General features: G+C 35.1%; 1 protein-coding gene and 1 long non-coding RNA gene across 2 annotated transcripts in view; both read right to left on the reverse strand.

The window, feature by feature from the left end:
- LOC114239688 (mannosyl-oligosaccharide alpha-1,2-mannosidase IA) overlaps window positions 1-14,264 on the reverse strand; it is an 86,845-nt gene that overhangs the window by 33,037 nt on the left and 39,544 nt on the right. The gene's annotated exons all lie outside the window — the stretch shown is intronic.
- LOC149502375 (uncharacterized) lies at window positions 7,149-7,687 on the reverse strand. Its single transcript, XR_016323609.1, has 2 exons — window positions 7,586-7,687; window positions 7,149-7,345 (listed from the first exon to the last, which is right to left on the reverse strand). It is a non-coding gene; the product is annotated as an uncharacterized LOC149502375 (long non-coding RNA).

Below are 14,264 nucleotides of genomic sequence, written 5' to 3' on the forward strand. Positions count from 1 at the left end.
ACACATTTTAATTATTGTATATTAACAATACGGAATATATACAAGTATAAGAACGGACACGGAATTAGGCACAAAGTACTAATTTTACAGAAACCATAAGTCCAGCTTGATAAAAAGCAAAAAAAAAGCTGCTGAGGCTGCTATATTATATTTATTACATAAACATTATCGACAATTTCGCGAGCCTCCATTTTTTTTTCGCTAGAATCCTACTAAGCTCAAAGTCAAGTCGAGTTCAATTCTAATATTTCATTTCCAACGCAATCTCTTCGGCCATTTTTAAACAACAATAGCCAAAAAAAGCCTTACTTATTTTATTATCGGAAAAGAAAAAATATTTTCCGCATTGAGATATAAAAACAGACGGTATGTTATTATGATGCTATAATAAAAGAATAAGAGCAGAGGAACGTAAAAAACATCATCTTATTACACTTATTAAGTTTAATGGATGTCCAATGAATATAATATCGATGATAAAACGGAGATCATTTTAATGAAATTATCTTATGATACAATATTATTACAGGATGAGCTGGTACGAAATAATTTAGATAATGGCATTTATATGAAGAGATATTGTTAGCTAAAAAAAAAACAATCAGTTTTCTATCATTACAATTCTATAGGATGAATATTTCGAAAAATAGCGGTTTGCAGTTATTTATAGCATTATTATATGCATATTACATGGATATTGTGGTCACGCGTATTAAGTCGGTATTACCCTCCTGCCTATTACTGCTAGGAAGAAACCATGTGTTCCAGTTTTATTGGTAAGTCAGACTTCGATCTCAGGCATCAAGGCGGGTGACATTGCGATGTCAATCGACTTCTTAAAACTGCCAGGCTGTTCGCTTTTCAATAATTAAGTTGTCGTGGTTTAAAGTCGTGGATAAGACGTCCGGTGCATTCGTATCTAGCGATGCACCGGTGTTCGAATCCCGCAGGCGGGTACCAATTTTTCTAATGAAATACGTACTTAAGAAATGCTCAAGATTTACTTCCACGGTAAAGAAATAACATCGTGTAATAAAAACCAAACCCGCAAAACTATAATTTGTGTAATTACTGGTGGTAGGACCTCATGTGAGTCCGCACGGGTAGATGCCACCGCCCCGCCTATTTCTGCCGTGAAGCAGTAATGTGTTTCGGTTTGAAGGGTGGGGCAGCCGTTGTAACTATACTGAGACCTTAGAACTTATATCTCAAAGTGTGTGGCGCATTTACGTTGTAGATGTCTATGGGCTTCAGTAACCACTTAACACCAGGTGGCCTGTGAGCTCGTCTACAATTCTAAGAAAAAAAATCCTTGTTAGAGTAACAAGCATCAATAGAAACATTAAATACTTTATTATGTTTGATTACTAGAAAGCTACAACAGAAGAAAACAAAGCCGGTTGCAACGATTTTATTACACACGTAAAGTTATATGTAAAATAACAGAAGCCGACTTCAGTTAAAAACAAATATCGCGCAAGGCCTGGAAACGGTTCATATTGGAAAAGTTAGCAGAATTTCCATATGCTGCAAGAACAATAATTTCTTTCGAGTGTTCTTTGCTGAACGGCAAATATTAATTTTGCTGTACACAATTGAAATTTTACAGCGACAAACAATGGTAAGCTTTCGAGATGTATTATCACAATGGGCAATTCGAACGAGCATTAAGTCAAGCAAGCAACACGAAACAGAATCCCTAGGGGAAATCGAACAAAGTTTCGCAAATGCAGCGAAATCACGTTTTGAGTTGTCGTAAAAATGTACAAGTTCACGTTTCGGACGCGAACCCGACTACAATAGGAATGGGCAGTAAAGAAAACTCGATTTATTCTACTGAATGGACCCTAACGAGCACCGTTCTTGACCGCAATGCCCCCCGCTACATGGAAAAGGCGGGATGAGCCAGGACGTGTGAGCGCTGAAATCATCTTCAGACGTCTCTTATTTACTATATGTATCTCTCTGTTATACATAGTTATCCTACTATTATATCTACTACATTATCTATATCAGCTACTAGCCGTACTCGCCCGCTTCGTTGCGCATTTAAAATAAACATTATTATTTATTGTCATTATTATTAGGGAGTCCAATATTCATAAAAATAATTAGCCTGTCCATTAAGTACATGTATTTTCTACATGGATACCAAGTTTCAAGTCAATCGGATGCATGGTTCAGTAATTATAACGGAACATCCGTAAAAACCACTGTAGATTTATATATTAGTATAGATACTATATCAGCTATCCTAGCCATTTACTATATTGATATTTGAATCAATATTGAAGTATGATACTAACACGTGATCTTTATGAATAAAATTTTAACATACAAAATATATTACTTATCAGCGGTTTCAATTTTAATTTGTTGTTTCAATTTGTTTGTAATAAACTAATGTCAATATTAAAGTACCTACTTACGATTTTTCCACCAAATATTACTTTCCCTCTACAATTTAGTATTCCTAATAAAATCGGTTCTGGTGTTGGCCGCAACTGTTTGCATTCTTCGATCGCATTCGTGCTCGGAATAGCGAAACCCGAGAAAATCGTTCCATCTGGACTTTTAACGGAAATGCAGTCTGCATAAGTGGTTGACCGAATGCCGCGCTTCGAAATCAAAATTTTTCCTTCAACATTTCTTACGAAAATCTTTTTAAAATCAGTGAAACCCAAATGAAAAAAATTCTCTTGTTTTCACTTCGTTATATTGAAGAAACTAAATTGACGTTTTGTTGAAATGGGAATCTGGAAAAGACGTCAGCTGACAGTGTAGATCGGATATCTTGCCGGCTAAAGAAAAATCGGGTACTCGCAATCGCAGCCGGCGGCCATTTACCAAAAGATTGATGAGTATGCAAAAGACAGTGTCGAAAAAAAAAATCCCCTTAATCCGTCTTTTGTTTTAGAGGGTATTTTTTATAGAAGGCTTAATAAATGTCTGAAAAGTGAAAACCATTATTTAACACGTCAATGACTATTATTCTTAACAACATTTCTTTTTAAAAGTGTTTTATATTTGTACAATTGGTATGAACGAAGATGGATGACAACAAACAAGCGATGTAAACACATTGTGATTAACGACACAATTGCGTTAGTGTAGGTAAATAAATATATTATATTAATACGAACACAGCTACGCTCATGCGAGACAGACTGTTTTTTTATGTGAGTCATCTATTTGAGAGTGTTTAAATTACTGGCATCGAGAAACTTATCTTAGCACAGACGAAAATATTGATGCATTATTGAAGCGCCTTGGAAACTCCACTATTGCATAGGGACTAGTAGCGACATTTATTTAATACCATTCTTAAATAGAGGAACCACAAAACATAAAACGAAGTTTTCATCAATTTTTGTTGTAGATAAGGTCCTGACCCATGTACCAGACATGCTTACACATTAGGATGAATATTCAATTATATTGAAGATATAATAACGCATATCTGAGTATTCTAACCGGAAAGAATAACTTCCTTGGGGCAGCTTTCTGCGCAAAGAAGTTATTCTTTAAGCAGAATGCTTCGTTAAGCAGAATTTAAAATAGTTTATATCATGTATTATTAAGCTTTTAATTTACGTCTTTCAATGTGAAATTCGTATGTGATTACATGTTAGGTATGTACATTTACATTACCCCATACGAGAAGGTACAGAGGAGCTTCTCACTCATTAGGCCATGGGCGCTTCAAATATCATCAACATCATTCGACATCGTACCAAAAACTTTTGTCACAATGGTGCCACCAAGTTCTCGTTTGTAATTTAAGGCACAGTCATTTCGAGAATCAAAAGAATTTCCGTCACAAAAATATGAGTTACTTTGAAGCAGTCGCAAGCTAGCGAGTTTGCGAGGGAAGTCAATCAAGATATAAATGTTACTGTGAAAGGTTCCGTGAATAATATTGAGTGCTGGAGTTTTTAACAGGAACTAATTATCTTTTTGATCCGCGAACAGCGAACATTACTGAATTCTAAAAGGGAAACTATGAAGGTCGGCAAAAACAAAATTAGAACACTGTTTTGCGCAGTCCGATGATGTTTTAGATAGTTATTTCAAACTCTATCCAACTTTTATTATAGAACAATCAAAAACTAGTTATAAATGGTCTAAAAAAGGTTTTACTTAGTACTGTTTATTCGTTTTCAAAATAATTCTGTTGCCTTTAACAAACTACCAATATCTAATTAGTGTAAAGTAGTAACCCATAATGCAGCTCGTGGAGTTAAAACTAAAAATAACTTCAAACTTAAGAATAAAATTTGAAAATCAATAATTTAAGGGACAAAATATCATCCTGTATTTAAACCAAAAAAACTAATTAAATTAAATAAAAATTGTCAATTTTCAGCAAATCAAGGCAGAATTTGATGGAGTCCTACAAGAGCTCAATATAAACAATTGCTTATTCGTAATTAATTGCCGTGTGTTTCCGGCTTAGAATTAATTGAACCGACCCATATCTTCCCTGGGCGTCGTAATAGGCGACTACGGGACTTCTTCTGGCTACTACTTTATGCTTTATTACGTAGTAACTATTTATTAATCTGTGCTTATGCCAACGATAGCGTTCCCAATGACGGTTGACGGTGGGCAGAGGTCGGTCATGATGCACCGATGCCAAATATTGTAAAAAAAGACAAAAAGAAGAAGAAGACATAGTAAAAAAAAACTAGAGAATAGTAGATTGAAAAAACTGTGTTACATTAGCTATTACATAAATAATGCACTTTAGAATTTACCAAGATACCCTAAATATGAGCTTTAACAAACAAAAAAAACGCGACTTGGCAAATGTTTCACGTGAAGACGGCTGCATAAGAAACTAATTGCTCGTTCTGGGACTCGCCAAAGCGATCGGAATGCAAAACTCGCATTTTCGTCGAGCACAACGTTACGACCTTTCCAAACATGTTCGAAGAGGATACTAAACAAGGCGACTTTATTATTATTTACAATCTCTAAATCGAGTATCAACAGCTTCGATAACAGTTATAAATTGCACCGTCGCGGTCCTTTAAAGAGTGTCGCTTAGGATTTTATCTGTACGTTTCATATTTACTGTATTAAAATTGTTTGTCGTAGCGGAGCTAATGGCGGTGGATGCAACTCAATTGGTTGAGTTAGCGTTTGTCACGTACATTACCAATTCAGACGCGAGCAACTCCGGAGAGGACTTCAGGACGCATTCAATGGAATTTCTCTTGCACATAATTGCTTACCTAAAGCAGGTCAACATAAAAAACATAAGCGGGATTGAATTTTAGATTTCATTTTCAGAATTAGTTTTTTGTCATGGTTCCAGAACATTTATCATGAAATAAGTTTGATTACAGCGTAGTACATGAAAACATTTCAGAGAACTATATTTTTATCGCATGTTAATTAACTGCCATGCTGATTACATCACAACCGTTAGTCAAGGTTTTGAGGAAATTATTTAAAAAAAAACAACATATTAAGACAGCCAGCGTGTAAATTATAATTGTATAACAAAATCTGCCGCCAAAGCAACCGATCGTGAATTCATTATATTGACATTATAATTAACACTGACATAATTATGTGCACACTTCGTTAGTTTGATATACTCGTAATACTTGCAAACGAAATGGGTCAATAGTTAACAGCCTTCAAGAGGCCATAACGAGTCGACATAAAAAAAATTAAAGCAGAAAACTAAAACACACACGAAACATAAATTGCGGACCGTGTACCAGCTCCATCAATGCAATAAATAGTAGGATATTTACGTCGCTTAATCTGAAGGCAATATCGCTTTTGCAGTCACGATGTGCATTGTTGTTCGATGATATGGTTTTCACACGAGTCCGGACTTACTTCGCTAGCTACTGATATCTCAAAGTCATAATTCTAAGGCTGTATCTTTGCTAGATTGTACAGTCGATGAATACGCTCATGCCTGACCTTTGAGCGATGACTAGCAAATGATAGTGCAATTTTATTTTTTACATCCTTCGTTAAGTGATAGCTAGCATATAATATGTTTCTTTATACAAATATCAAATGTATTGATTCAACTCGTGTCACATTAAATTCGATGAAATAGTGCAAGAGTAAAAAAGCCAGAAGACCAAAAATGGTAGATTGATGATTTAATATCATAGATTGAGAGGAAAGAGGTTTGCTTAGCTCTAAGCCTGCAAATTAGTTGTAGTTCGAAGGGGCCTTTCTAAATAATTAACTTTACTTACTAATAATTAACTTTTTTCTTTTCTTTTTATCCCTACCTATGCTGATAGCCTTGAGAGGCTATATCAGCGTTACCCTAGCGTGTAGGTGAGCTCTCGGGGCTCCAATCGGACGCGTTGCTAACACTGGCCCTAGCAAGAATCGCAGAATCTACCACCGGATCGGAAACTGAGAAGATCCGGCGAGAAACCCAGTGGACTGTCTCTATGGGTTAGGTTAATTTACTCGCCGAGCCTTCGTCGCAAACAACGGGTTCGGCGAGGACGGTGGCCGTAATACTACCTGGAACCCTAACCCAGAATCAAAAAACAACGCTATAAGTAGGGTGCTAAGAAACTCATTATAAAATTTGTATGTCTAAATTCTTTATATCCGAGAGACGTATGTAAATAAACAGCTATTTTACTATACTCATTTAGCAATAACACATTTTGATAAATAGTAAAGGTTCTGTATTTCAAAGATATAAGGGTATGATAATACTAACTTTATAGCTTGATGTGGGTACATACACATAATTAGTACTCGATAGTTACATAACTTGCACAAAACAAGAATTGTAGCCATCAACCCAAAGACAAAAAACTAACATTGAAAACAGAAGAATAAACAAATCACTAGTCCACAGCAGACAAGTTAAAAGTGAACAAGCACAGTCGATTTGAAAAAGACATCTCATTCTAGATCCAATTTACGTGGGGCGGGTGGGAACCGCATATAATCCGGTTGCGGGGTTGACTCTACAAACAATTCATTTCAATTCAGATCCAAGTGTATGCCAGCTACACTGTCTGCGGTCACAATTCAACCGCAATCTCTGTTTTATGTCTACTCTTTGCACATTTCATCTTTGTAAAATCATCGCTTGGTTTTACTGTATTTTTCTTTACTATTCTTTATTCAAATAAAGCTGAACGGTATTTTTCTTATTATATAACTTTTATTTGCAATTTTGAAACTTTAAGTAGTTGCTAAATGCAAAGGATAGAAGTTGCTTGTCGCGACATAAACAGGAAAATAAGGAAACACGATCATAGCATACAGGCATGACATCTGTGAGAAGCTTTGGGACTGAGTCCATAACAGGCGAAATCGCCAAAATTTATATTTGTAGCTCCTCCTTGCGTCGGTTTCCTCATTACTGAGGGTCGTGGTCATGGCCTTGAAACAGATTGTTTTTTATAGTGCACCGCCATCTGTTCCTATCTGCAGCTGAGTGCAGAGCATCGTGCACTGTGGTATCCAGGGCTGCACGAATCTGGTCCGTCCAACGGGTCGGGTTCCTGCCTCTTGGTCGCTTGCCCTCGACCTTTCCAGTGACCATTAATTTTATTTTATTTTACAATATTTGTAGCACTATCATAGAATAAAGGAAATCCGGCAATAATATGAATCGTGTTAACAACATAAGATAACAGATAAGATAACATTTATAAGAATCATTCGAACTCGCTTCCTTTGGTTAGCCGCTGGAGAACTATGGCACGTGAGAACCATTGATTTTCATGACGATCTAAATCTGGATTCCGCCTTGAGCTGAGATTTGCCATTAATATAAACCTTAACAAATACTTGTCCGTAAAAATACGGTAAAGCCCAGTTACATTATTGGGTTGGCAATACCACACACTTTTATTCGCGGAAATTATCAAATCGAATGTCAGATCGTGTACAGTCGAAGTACAATACAATACAAACGGTTTAAATTTGGGGTTAAAACTGTATGAAAAATGAACACGGTCATTAGCCTTAGCACAATACCGCGTTGTTTCTTAGTATCCGTTTGTTTCGCTCAACAATGTGTTTGAAATTATTGCTTTGTTCATTTTTACTTGTGACATTTGTATTGTGTAACATTAAATTCTGTTTTGTATAAATACATTTCAAGATCCTGAAAACTTGATAATATGATTTTCACAACTAGATTACGCTACTGCTTAAAGAGAGTTGATAGGAAAACGATAATTTTATCTTTACAGTTTTTAAACTGGAACAGATATTATAATTTCTTGCTGGCCTGTTTACGTGGGCCTTATAATGAGCAAAATATTCGTTCCAACCCGCATGGTAACATGCTTTATCGCGTAATGAATATGCAACTTTTAGCAAATTTGTTTCTTAATTGAAGAAAATATTTGGGAACATACTCATACGCTAGGGACAATATTCTTTTAGCTATGCCATTACTGAATCTAGGACTAAATGACGCGATAAAATAACACGACTACGCGAACACCGGGCGTCCTTTCAGCAATATCTGCTTTTCTATGGAAACTGTAACGTGCTGAAGTCGTTCTAGTCTAAAGGATATGACGCCTTGTGCATTCCTATCAAGCGATGCGACTGTGCCGGTGATTGAATCCCACAGGCGTGTTAAAATTTTGCTGAAGAAGTATATACTAAACGCACGTTTACGAATTACTTCCATGATAAAAGAATAATATCGTGTAATAAAAAATCAAACCGGAAAAATTATAATCTGTGCAATTACTGTACTCACTACGGCCACTGGTGAACCCGTACGGGTAGGTACCGCCACCCTGCCTATTTCTGTTGCGAAACATTAATTGGTTCCCGTTTGAAGGGCGGGGTAGCCCTTGTACTATAGAACTGAAGTAATGTTTCAAGATGGGTAACCGGATTAACCTTGTTAATGTCTATGGGCCCCGGTAACCACTTAACACTGGATAAGCCGTGAGCTTATTCACCCGTCTAAGCAATAAAAATACCTACAGATTTAATTCAGAAAAATATTTAGTAAAAGAAACTTTATAACGCACACATCACACATCCCTATTTACTCTACTAGTCGATCTTGAAGGGGAATGCATGCTGGCGGAGCGGCAGAGACGTCGCCGGGCAACCACATAGTTTTTCAGAAAGCTGTCAGTCGATATAGCACCAATGAAATATATTTTTACATCGTTATACTTAATTATAAAATACACCTTAAACTGGTATTATTTTAATAATTCGTTATAACTTCTAATTTAGTTTCAAAAGGACATACATTACATATTTTCTTATATATGACCTCACCACGTGGATTAAAAATGTTTCAATTTTATAATACATAATTTATGAACGAATTTAGAATTTTCTTGCTTTTTTTAATGAAATAAATTAAAGATAACTTTAAAAATTACGTCCACGAAAAATTATACAATTCGAATTACAGAAAATATTAAAAGCGGTAAACTCATTCGTCCTGAAACCAAAAGTAATTGAGAATTATACATTTGAAGTTCAAATTCAAACAGCTCAATCAAACTTGCTTATCGTAAGCAAACTAAAGTCACTCTCGACTCTTCAAAATACCTTAGCGGGAGAACCAAAGTGACTTATAAGCACTCAACCATAAATTTTATGTTCAGAGGACTGCGATAGAATTATCGTTAGCGCATGCTCAATAAAAAATTTAACACGTTTTTTACTGTTCAACTCATTATTTTATTGTTTAGTGACGCGATCCTATAATATTCTTAGTAATAAAAATTATGAATTTAATGGAAATTGCATTAAAAATAAACATTAAGTCTTTAAATGAGTACAATGATAAATAGTCGTGAAGACATTAAAATTTATTTTCATGTTGCGAAAGAATAATTCATCATGTGACCTTACATTATGTAAAATCGCTCGTAAATCGTAAACTACTCTTCCTGGCTTCTTACAATAACAAAAAAATTGGAAACAGGGTGCTCCAGCCGGCGGTGTGGATCGGGAGACGAAGTTGCTCGTTTTATATGCAAATTTTCAACGTCCTTATGAATATGAAAATTTTCTATTAGAACGTGTCGCTGTCAGCGTTCTCTTAATATACCCGGAACAAGGTTAATAATGCCTTCTTCATAGATTTTTACATCTCAGCGTTTCTCGATCGAACTTATAACAATGGTGCTTAGGTTTAACTTATATTCTTCACTTGTATTTCCGTTACTGAAAAACGCATAATATATAAAAGACACCTTCTATTGAAAGAGAAGTTTCATTTATTTATTTCGATAATCTATGTTAAACTAGAGGTTTGAAAATTCGTATAAATTATATCTATTTTCGCTTAGAGGTATTTGCTTGATAAGGAGTACATAGTAAACTATATTTAAACAAACTAGCTCAGATTATTTATAACACACAAATCTATTACAACAGTCTAAATTAAAACACGTTTACTTGGGTATACTTTTTTTTTTTTTTAAAAAACACCCTATTTTTGAAAATAAGAAAGGTGATCATAGTAGGAGACTACTTTATTGTTTATTCAAAAAATGTTTTACAATTTATTATTAGAAAATCTAACATAGTTCGTTATTGGTCTAGACCGGAAAATAGTTCAAACGTGTCCGACATCCTAATGTAAAATAAGATTTTTGAAGCTCGGATTCCCAACAAAAGCGCTTCACATAGCGGATGTGTGACGGCCATCACGAAAATGGAAATTGGAAACCACGTCAACTTGTTTCTATCGATAACGTTTCGGTGATGTCATTCGACACTCAAACAGTGTGGCGGTCGCTAAGACTCGGAGAAATTGCGAATGTACCGGCGTATTCTCGGTCTTCATCTTTGGTTATAAACGTAAATGGGTAGACGACCTCACGCTTTTAATTTAGACGCATTTAATTTAATTTAATTAGGACGAGCTCACCGTATCGAAATCCGCAATAAAGACTAACCTATCATAAAAATAACATTGAAACATGGGTGGAGTTCCACTAGTAAGCATTTCACGAATAATTTAATAATATGATAATAATGATTAATATAATACTAAAGTCTAATAACATTGGCAAGCTTCTTGCTTACAAAAATACCTTTGTACTATTAGGCTACGAACGCTTCATAGAGAAACTGCGAAATATCTACATATATAAAAATGAATTGCTGTTCGTTAGTCTCGCTAAAACTCGAGAATGGCTGGACCGATTTGCCTAATATTGGTCTTGAATTATTTGCGGAGGTCCAGAGAAGGTTTAAAAGATAGATAAATATGAAAATGCTCAGAATTAAATAAAAATAACAATTTTGTTTTTCCTTTAATGTGTCCCCCGTCGGACGGATTCTTTTTGTTTGTTTTAAGTTTATTTTATACAAAAGCTTAGGTCTTTTATTTATCCATTGAGGCACTGCGAAGTCTGCCGGGTCAGCTTGTGATTAATATAATACCTGCTCTAAAGTCTAATAACACTACCAAACTTCTTGCTTACAAAAATACCTTTGTACTCTAATGACTCTAATGGCTACGAACGCTTCATAGAGAAACTGCGAAATATTGGAAATAAAAACGGTTGCCATATTAAAAACACCGTTCCATTCTACACCAATTTAATCAGAACGCAATGAACTGTGCAACAACGTACAATGCACGGCGGGAACTTTATAGACCCAACTCCATAAAGGGTAGAACAGGATGATACGTGCCGGCTGCCGGGAGCGTTGCATACGAGCACGTAAGTCTTCCCTGGGGGCGCGTACTTCGACATCCACGGAATACATATGAAGTTTGTGACACGCGACAGTTTAATATAGCATTTATATAGACAAGTTGAGTCGCGTTATAATGGGGAGAGAATTAATGAGATTTGAGATAATCTATACTAATCTATATATTAATACGTGAAGCAAAAACTTTGTATCCCTTTTTACGTAAATTGCGCGGACGGAGGAGTATGAAATTTTCCACACTTATAGAGAAGAAGTACACAATGCTAAATTTTTTTTTTAAATAATTCATAAAAGATACGTTAAATCAATAAAGAAAACATTACACACACTACATACCATGTATTTGACGCACACACGCATGAATACTATTTATTGTCAAACTTTTGTTCTTGACGTTTGTGGTCAAATTGAGAATAGATTATATATTGTTTGTCTTTATTAATATTTTTTTAAAGTGTAGCCTTGGCGAAATTTGTGATTATAGAAGTATAAAATACAATCATAATAGTATACAAACTTACAATTCCAATTAATTATAGTCGAATTTCGACTACTGCGGGACCTCTAGTAATATATAAATCTACAGTGGTTTTTACGGATGTTCCGTTATAAGTACTGAACCATGCATCCGATTGACTTGAAACTTGGTATCAATGTAGAAAATACATGTACTTAATGGATAGGCTAATATTTATATGAGCGTTGGACTCCCTAATAATAATGACAATAAATAATAATGTTAATTTTAAGTGCCCAGCGAAGTGGGCGAGTACGGCTAGTCAACTATAAGTACGCATACGGCTCGATTTAAAGAATAAATTTTAATCGTTATTTGTGAAAATAGCTATTAGCAATTTTTAAGTCAGTAAATGGCTGCAGAGGTTTCTCTTTAATTATTTTTTTATTTATTGTTGAAACGTGACAGTATTGTGTTTTGTTGTCAGACATCAGATTTACGGGTGAAATTTGTGAAATTGTGCTTGATTAAAAAAACCGAATTAGTATTAAAATTTGCTTATGAGAACAACCAATTAACTGATGCTATTGTAAACTGTCGTATCTGATTAAAAACGTTCACGGCTTACAGAGGATACGTGCTCACGAAAACTGAATAGAACTAGAATAGAAGAAGAAGAAAAGAAGATACATATATTACAATGCACACTATATTTCATGATATACAGGTCTTAGTTAAAAGACAATCGCTTTGGAAGGCTGAGGTCGGAGCAGATGCATGCAAAGCATTTCATTGAGGGAACTATTCGAGAAAACTGGCCGTGTGCCAACAGCTGAAGAATCCACAGACGAACATTAACGGAATTCTAGTGAAATACGAGTGAAGAACCTTCCTAAAAAACTCACGGCAAATCAGATTAATGTGCATTAAAAAAAGGTGAAAAAAAAACTTCTTCAGACACGTATGAAAGAACTTTAGCAATAAAACGAGAAAAAGAGGCTTTCCGGGCCATAGCTTTTACCGAGTTAAAGTTGCTCAAAGTGGCGCACTTCGGACGGGGATAAGTTAGAGATGGTCAATAAACTTAGTTGCCTTCGCGTCTTCAACGAGACTTACAACAATAAAGCGGAACTTCCGCAACAGTTTATCTCGTGGAAAATCTTACAAACTCTCAACAATGAACTTTTAACTAGCTTATTGTAGGATTTTACAATATTTATATTTAGTTTATAGTCAACTGAAATTATTCTGTATTGAATTCAGGAAGGATATTGAGAATCGTCTGTTTGCCAGAATTTAATCCGAGCTAAGAGCTTCTCGCAGACTACAAGGCAATTGAATTTGCTTATAAAGTGATAATAGTCTGTAGTTTATTCAATTTACTTAACATCGGCAACAGATGTGCTTGGTAAAATTATATCGTAATAATCTTGAAATTGTTTAAAAGTATTCATTGCAATGAATCTTGTACTACATAAACAAAGGGTGTTTGATTTTAAAACACAATGAGCTGATAATTGCGAATGAACAGATTCATTTATAATTCTACGTCAATAATAAAAATGGTTCGTTAGCATGTAGTAATATGGTAAATATACCGTGCTTTGATTCAATAAAGTAAAAATCAGTTTTATTGAACCGCAGGAACTTCGGTTGAATAACGAACGAACACTGGCTTTACGAGCCGCAATAGGGCTTCATACCAATGATGCCGTCATGTGTGTATATTTCCAATACGCTCGACTGAAGTTTATATCATAGTTCACATTATTTTATAAATTAACATATTGTGAATAATGATTATAGTATAAAATTATGGAACATCTATTGTTTCTTACGGTTATGTAATGGTATATCTGAACGTCTAGTGACATTTGTGTTTAGATTAGTAACAAGGACGAAAATCATTTTCATTAGCCAGTAATATTGAATTTAGCATTTTGCGTGAATACTACAACCCGCCCACATGAAAAACAACGAGACGAATGTAAAATCGCGGCGTGACTCTCACATAGGCTCCATCTCCGCCACTGGGCACTGATGAAATAATGAAATCCTTGTCGGCAAACAGCACGAAACATGATTAATAGCCCGCGAAACCTTTTTGCTTTATATAAGAGCCCAACGAAACCCA

The sequence above is a fragment of the Bombyx mandarina genome, chromosome 09 (assembly GCF_030267445.1).
Source record: "Bombyx mandarina strain Sakado chromosome 09, ASM3026744v2".
Lineage (NCBI taxonomy): Eukaryota > Metazoa > Arthropoda > Insecta > Lepidoptera > Bombycidae > Bombyx > Bombyx mandarina.